The 8,162-nt window shown below is 38.6% G+C and overlaps 1 long non-coding RNA gene across 2 annotated transcripts; it reads left to right on the top strand.

Annotated features, from left to right (window-relative positions):
• The first annotated feature begins 1,279 nt into the window (after positions 1-1,279).
• Positions 1,280-7,958, top strand: LOC101670052. Of its 2 annotated transcripts, none has more exons than XR_200162.3 (4): positions 1,280-1,316; positions 1,460-1,566; positions 5,131-5,226; positions 7,661-7,958. It is a non-coding gene; the product is annotated as an uncharacterized LOC101670052 (long non-coding RNA). The 2 variants fall into 2 exon arrangements; XR_001181045.2 differs by lacking the exon at positions 1,280-1,316 and adding an exon at positions 1,317-1,353.
• Positions 7,959-8,162: the final 204 nt, after the last annotated feature.

The following is an 8,162-nucleotide window of genomic DNA, read 5'->3' as shown; positions in this document are numbered from 1 at the left end:
GCCTTCGGTTCAGATCATGATCCCTGCATCCTGGGATGGAGCCCACATCTGGCTCTCTGCTCGGTGGAAAACCTGCTTCTCCCTCTCCCACTCCCCCTGCTTGTGTTCCCTTTCTCGCTGTCTCTCTCTTTCTGTCAAATAAATAAATAAAATCTTAAAAAAAAAGTACCAACTCACATGAGGTTTACATTCTGGGAGGGATAATGAAAAAATAAGAAATGAGACACATATATATATCGTAAAGAATAATGATCTGAGCTTTCCAGCACTCACAAGCAGGAGAGGGGACTCATCTCTATATCATGATGGATGGTGATCTGTCCTATCACCACACCGAGGGGAAGGATGGGGTGTTAGGGCTGGGGAGGCCATGGGAATTTGCACCTTCAAGGCCTCAGCAAATAGGTGACATAGGAGGTAAAGGGGGTGGGGGAGATCCCTGGGGAGAGCTGGGGATGAGAGCTGCAACAGGAGGGAATATCCTGTAGCTCTTACTGCTGTTACTCTGTTAGGTCTTTTCGCCCCTGACCGATTGTCGTGTTCCCTCCAATTTCGATGCAGCAGGGGCTGTGTCGTATTTTGGCAGCATGCAAGCAGGCAGGTTTAGGGCCAGGATTACCTGAATGGTTTATGTAATCAAGATATGGTTCAAGACCTTTGCCACTTTGAATAAATTGAAGCTCTAACCCTGCGTACTAAGCAAGTATACTTCCATAAATTGGGTCTTTCTTGAAAATGCATATAAATTGTTCCTTGCTTAGCATCTCAAGTGACTCAATTCAGTTTTATCTTTTTTGTTTTTTAAGATTTTATTTCTTTGTCAGAGAAAGCGCACAAGCGGGGGAGCGGCAGGCAGAGAGGGAAGCAGGTTCCCTGCAGGGAGCCTGACTCGGGACTCGATCTCAGGACCCTGGGATCATGACCTGAGCCAAAGGCAGATGCTTAACCGACTGAGCCACCCAGGCATCCCTCAGTCCAGTTTTATATAGACTGTTCACAGCTACTAGTGTGACAGTGCTGTACAAGATCCAAACTGTCCCCTCCTAGTGCCGGGGTATTCATCCCTCATTGGAATATTAAATAGCGAGTGGGGAACATTTCTATATCCGTGGATATGGGGCTAACAGGATATTTATTTCATTAACCTCAGGGACAGTGGCTTAAATAAGCAGAGGGACTGATCAGTATCTTCGGTCACTGAATCCCAGCAAACTACAGTGTGAAGTCATGAAATGGTCACAGTGGATGACATCACAAAGGGCTTGCAGGGTATAAAGCCCAGAGCATCTCTAGGTCCAGGCTTATTTCTCCCACGGGTGTGTGGTGACTGGAAGGGTTTCTGTTACAGGACTAGTAAAAGACTGATATATTTTCCTCTTTTTCATGCAGAATCTTTACTTAGAGAAGTTGATTTGCATCCGCGGCAGGGGTAATCAAAAATCCTTTCTTTCCTTTTCAGGTTACAGTTTTAGAAGAAAACCAAAGAGTGTGATCTACAGCGCGTTCTGCAGACCCCGGAGCTCAAGGTTAGACCAGGAGCAGACGCTGACCTCACACTTCTGATAAGTAAGTTGGCTCAGTTGTACTTTGAGGCTGTGCTGTCCTTCTGCACACATGCTCCTTTGTCAAAGTCAGCCTCTCACTGAAATTCCTCTGTTCATATCTGGTTAGCACCATGTCCATGTACCTTCAGTCTCTCTAATGGTTCATTATGATGATCGTGAGAGATCATGAGCCTGGGAGAATGGAACTATTAACCCATCTGGTAAATTCTGACACCCCTGAAACTCAGCTGTAGAATAATAAGCAGTAAGATCTGATCTCAGCTTTGCTCCTAATTGCTGTGGCTTTAAGTAAGTCATACTCCTTCGGTCTTGGCTTCTTCATTGTTAGAAGTGGAAGATAAGATTAGTGGACTTCTAAGAAGGCATCTTTCTGCTCACATACTTTAGACTTGTGTGGTTTGAATTCTACATGTGGTTAACTTTAAATTAGAAACAGAAATCACGGGGCACCTGGGTGGCTCAGTGGGTTGAGCCGCTGCCTTTGGCTCGGGTCATGATCTCAGGGTCCTGGGATCGAGCCCCGCGTCGGGCTCTCTGCTCAGCAGGGAGCCTGCTTTCCCTCTCTCTCTCTCTGCCTGCCTCTCCGACTACTTGTGATTTCTGTCAAATAAATAAATAAAATCTTAAAAAAAAAAAAAAAAGAAACAGAAATCACATGCCTCTCTGTAAATGCAGCAGTGAACCATTTACAGAAGAAAATTGTGGACATTATCTTGCTTAGAAGCACACAAAGAGAAGCTGATTTTAGGAGAGGGATAGGAGTGTGAATTCAGAGAAATCTTAATTTTTTTTTTCGTAATATCTGTACCCAGCATAGGGCTTGTACTTCCATACTCTTCCAACTGACCCAGCCAGGTGCCCCTGGATTCAGAGAAATCTTAACATGGATAGTAGGGAAGTCAAACAAACTCACAGCCTGGTTGGCTCAGTTGGTAGAGGATATAACTCTTAATCTCAGGGTCAAGAGCTCAAACCCCACGCTCGGTGTGGAGATTGCTTGAAAAAAAAAAATAAGGCATCAGATCATTGATCTCCTCTTTGGGGAGGGATTGAAATTTAAAGATACTGGAAAAGATTAAGATTAGTCACTGTGGGATATTTTCCAGGACTCAGATATGAATGGAGAAAACAATCACTAAGTAGTATTTTAGGTTTGACCCTAAACCATTATTATTATCCAGATTATTCACCCACTCTTCCTTCAGACTTGGATCTGAATGCCTTTTGTAATTTCTAAAGGTGAAATATACTCTGAGAATGAATATTAAATAACAGTGAAAGTAATTATTGTTCCATTTAAGCTAAAGACAATTCCAGACAAGAAAGTATATCACTTTTAGAAATAGGAGTAGCATTGTTGTATAGCCTTCTAAAATGACTTGAGGTGACAATGCAACAAAGGGGAAATAGGATGTAAATATTGGTGTTTCTTCTTTAGCTGGGCCAACCAGTGTTCATACTAAATAGGTTTGTTTGGTCTTTTGAGGCTTGACTGAGGCAGGAGCTATGGCAGAACACAGCAGAAGAATGTCCATCATTTAGATGATCTCTCTGGCTTACTGATTTTAATCTTTCACATTCCCTCATAACATTTTATACAAGTGTATTTTTTAAAAAGATTTTATTTATTTGACAGAGAGAGAGACAGTGAGAGAAGGAACACAAACGGGGAGGGGGAGAGGGAGAAGCAGGCTCTCCATGGATCAGGGAGCCTAATGTGGGGCTCCATCCCAGGACCCTGGGATCCTGACCTGAGCCAAAGGCAGAGGCTTAACCACTGAGCCAGCCAGGTGCCCCTATACAAGTGTTTTGATTTACTCTCTCAAGAATACCTTTATGATATGTATCATTCTACTGTCTGATTGGTGGAGCACATCTTTCAAAATGCTAGGAAATTAAGGATACAGTAGAAAGAGTCTAATTTGTATTAATATGAATCAACTTGAATGTTCTAGAAGTGTGATCTCATTTCAAGATTAAACATATTTAAGAAGTTGAACTGACACCTTATTTTTTACTTCATTTTCTAATTTATTAACTTAAATATATGGTATGTAACATTAAAAAACAGGGTAAGTTATTTTTGCTCTTCTTCCCCTTGTCTCAAGAGTCCTATCTAGAAAGAAGTTGCTATGACCAATGTCCAAGAAGCTACTGCCTGTGTTCTTTTCTAGGATTTCTAGAGTTTCAAGGTCTCACATTTAGGTCTTTAATCCATTTTGAATTTATATTTGTATGTGGTGCAAAGAAGTGGTCCAGTTTCATTCTTTTGTATGTTGCTGTCCAGTTTTCCCAGCACCATTTGTTAAAGATATTATTCTTTTCCCTTTGCATGTCCTTGCCTCCTTCATTGAAGATTAATTAACCATATAATTGTGGGTTCATTTCTGGGTTTTCTATTCTGTTCTATTGATCTATGTGTTTGTTTTGTGCCAGCACCATGCTGTTTTGATCACTACAGCTTTGTAATATAACTTGTAATATAATATAATATAATATAATACTTACATTTTGTAATATAAGTCCAGAATTGTGATACCTCCAGTTTTGCTTTTCTTTTTCATGATTGCTTTGGCTATTTGGGGCGTTTTATAGTTCTGTACAAATTTTAGGATTGTTCGTCTAGGTCTTTGAAAAATGATGATATTTTGATAGGGATTACATTAAATCTATAAATTGCTTTGGGTAGTAGATACATTTTAACAATATTTGTTCTTTCAATCCATGAGGATGGAATGTCTTTCCATTTCTTTGTGTCTTTCCCAATTTCTTTCATCAGTGTCCTGTAGTTTTCAGAGTACAGATTTTTCACCTCTTTTGTTAGGTTTATTTCTTGGTATCTTATGGTTTTGGGTGCAATTGTAAATGGAATTGTTTTCTTAATTTCTCTTTCTGTTCCTTCATTAGTGGTATATAGAAGTGCAACAGATTTCTGTACATTGATCTTGTATCCTGTGACTTTATTGAATTTGCTTATCAATTCTAGCAGTTTTTTTGTGGAGTCTTTTGGATTTTCTATAGAGAGTATCATGACATCTACAAATAATGAAAGTTTTACTTCTTCCTTACCAATCTGGATGCCTTTTATTTCTTTTTGTTGTCTGACTGTGTGGCTAGGACTTCCAGTGCTATGTTGAATAAAAGCAGAGAGAGTGAACATCCCTGTCTTGTTCCTGACTGTAGAGGAAGAGCTCTTGGTTTTTCCCCATTGAGGATGAAATTATTAAGATCTCGTTTTGAATAGCAAAACAAAAAAAAAATGCCCATGATACATGAAGAAAAATGTGGCTCACACATTAAAAAAAAATTTTCTAGTATTTTTTTCGGGAGTAAAAGTGCTTTTGTTTGCCTTGGTTCGAAAGAAGAGTTCATCATTACCACCACTACCACCAGCAGCACTAGGCCCATCCCCAGAGAAGGAGATTTAATTGTCATGAATAGTCACAAGTGAAGGCCCAGGAATTAAAGAAGTGAAGGGTGTTCCATTTATTTAGTACATAATATTGTTTAAAGGTTTCTGGATGCTATATTATTAAGTGTGCATTTGTGGTGATGATCATTGTAGACGAATGAAGTCAGCACCTCAACCCGAGCTCAAAACAAGATGCCAGAAGAAAAGATCAAAGAGCTTAAAACGGAATTCCAGAAAAATCAAACGCAGGTAATGAAACTACATATATATTGTATCATTGCAAGATGAGTTCTAATTTGAAAAGTATCTAGTTAAATAGAAGGAAAATATGACCAGAAACAGACTTTCTCATAAGTTAAAATTTTAGTTTAAATAACTCTACACATTTGATTTCTCAAGACAAATCATTTCCATGTGTGGAAAAGACTAAAACGTTAGTTTCTTTTCTTTTAAAAATTTTTTGAAGATTTTATCTATTTATTTGACACAGAGAGACAAGGTGAGAGAGGAAACATAAGCAGGGGGAGTGAGAGAGAGAGAGAAGCAGGCTTCCCGCTGAGCAGGGAGCCGCTGAGCAGGGAGCCAGATCTTGATCCCAGGAACCCAGGATGATGACCTGAGCTGAAGGCAGATGCTTAATGACTGAGCCACCCAGGCGCCCTTACAACATTGGTTTCCTAAGCTTCCCTACATATTTTGTGATAGAATATATTATACAAACAAAATTACTTTTGAGAGAAAATTTATCATTCTAATTTGAAAAATTGCATCCATTTTTATATGACTCTGGGTTCTAGAGATACAGAACCAGCAGGACAGAGATTTTATGTATATATCATACATACATATATACATGTCTATATGTCATATAGACATATTCATATGTAAATATGACTGTTTTATATATGATATATAACACATTTATATGTACACATGCATATATTTTATATAAATATGTATATGTATGTACTTTATAACATACATAACATATAACTTAATATAATATACATAATAACGAGTAACGAAGTGACTCACATGATTATGGTAGCTCCAAGTCGTAAGACCTACAAGGTGAGTTGGCAAGCTGCAGGCATAGGAGAGCCATTGGTTTAGATCTAATCTGATCAGAAAAGTCTTAGAATCATGAAAAACAATGGTATTCTGGTTGGAAGGCCAGCATGATTGAAACCCGGGAAGAGCCAGTGTTTTGATTTTGAGTCCGAATACAGGAAAAGTGCCAGTGTCCCAGTTCAAAGGCAGTTAGGCAGTAAAAATTCTTTCTCACTGATTGGAAGACTAGCACTTTTGTTACATTTAGGCCTTTAATTGATTAGATGAGGCCTGCCCCCATTAGGGAGAGCAATCTGTGCTACTCAATTTGCCAATTCAAATGTTAATCTCATCTAATAACACCCTCATAGAAACACCCAGCCAGATATCTGGGCACCCTATTGTCCAGGCATGTTGACATGTAAAATTAACCATCAGGACCACATTTCCTGTCCTGAAGAAAATGTTTAAGTATTGAATGATCCCCAAAGCTTTTGTAGACCTCTATAATCTTGACTACATTCATTTCAAAACCTGTCAACTTTATATTCCCACTTACCTTCTCTTTGAGAAAAATTTTCATACTTAAAATCTTTATTAGGTGGTCTACACTTTACAACTGATTAAGTACTCTCCTCAAGACAGCTCATATTTGGAGGGAATATTCAGAATGTGAAGATTGTATCTTAAAATAGAGGATCCTCAAATGCTGCTTGCCTTGGTCTGTTTCTATCATTTTACTGAAAACTCACAAAAAAACTCTACAGTGAACTCCAAGTGACCCAGTCTGGTGGTCTTTTCTTATCCTCACTTTGCTTTACTGTATCTGTAATAGTTGACAGGTTTTTTTCCTATCCTACTTTACTTTTTTTTTTCTCTAAGAAGTTGGTTACACTCCCTTTTTTCACTCTCCAAATTAGGGCATTCACCTGGGTTCTGTCTTCAGCTCGTGACAAATGACTTGTGGGCATGAGAAGGTAGTCTGCTTTAATAGAGAGGGAACCAAACTAGGTGTGTAAAGAACTGCATTCAAGTCCTAACCATGTTTCACACTGTATTTGTGACCTTTGTCCAATCACTTAGGCTTTTGGAGTCTTGGAGTCTCATCTATAAGCACCTATACTATAAGGTTATAATAAGGCTCAAAAGAGATAATAGATACAAAAACTTTGATAAGCATATATTACTATACAAATGAATGTTGCTTATGTTGTTATAAGATAGCTAGATCATTGGCATTCTGAGACAGACTCTTTGTGTAAAGCCAATTAGCTCCCAGGGGGATCAAACCATAACCTTATATTATCCACATTTGAACAAACTAGTCTAACATGCCCAGGCCAGATAGAATACTTCTTCTTTGCATACACTCATCATAAAATCTAATTTTTCATTATTTCAGAAAGCTTTTGATGAGGATGTCAACTCTTCTAGCATTAGAGTGTTAGCAGAAGGACCCTAATTGTGTAGAGTTTAAAAATGCATATTAAATATCTGTACCAGTCTTTTGCATGTACTGAGTCCTTGAAGATTGATAAATTAATAAGTAGTATATTAACTCTAAAAAACCCACAAATGTCTATTGCTTATTTTACTGTGCGAGCATTTTAACATTAGATTATTTCTATTACAGGAACACTGGCGGTCAAGTTACTTATAGATTTCAGGACCTCTTCTACTGTCTCTACAGGCAGATAGAGAGCCATGCCCACCATCATTTCTATCAGTGCCACTTCTACCCGGGGGAGTTCTTTGTCTTCCAATTCCTTTACCTGGAATAAATGATAAACCATCATCACCACCGTGGTCCTCTTTGTACCAGGACCTCCTCCTCCATCACCACCTCTTTTGAGGCAGGAAAAGCTTCTGCTCCAGATCATCATTTGCTCTAATTTAAAGGAATGAAGCAGAAATAAATGTATAAAACTAAACTTCATGGATCCATTCTTAATCCCGTGACTTGATTCTCCTTGAAGAGAATCAAATGGTCAAAGACAAAACTTGAACTGAAGTTTATGGCATCTTCAAGCCCTCAGTAATCATTAATGTGCATATATTGCATAGCTGTAACCAAATATGGTACAATGTTGGAGCATAAGACTGCTGGCTCTTCTGCTTTCCTTTGTGAGCTCACC

The sequence above is a fragment of the Mustela putorius genome, unplaced genomic scaffold, assembly GCF_011764305.1.
Source record: "Mustela putorius furo isolate JIRA1106 unplaced genomic scaffold, ASM1176430v1.1 tig00003901_pilon_pilon_pilon, whole genome shotgun sequence".
NCBI lineage: Eukaryota > Metazoa > Chordata > Mammalia > Carnivora > Mustelidae > Mustela > Mustela putorius.
Note: the sequence above shows the minus strand (reverse complement) of the source record. Positions and strands in the feature narration are given on the sequence as shown.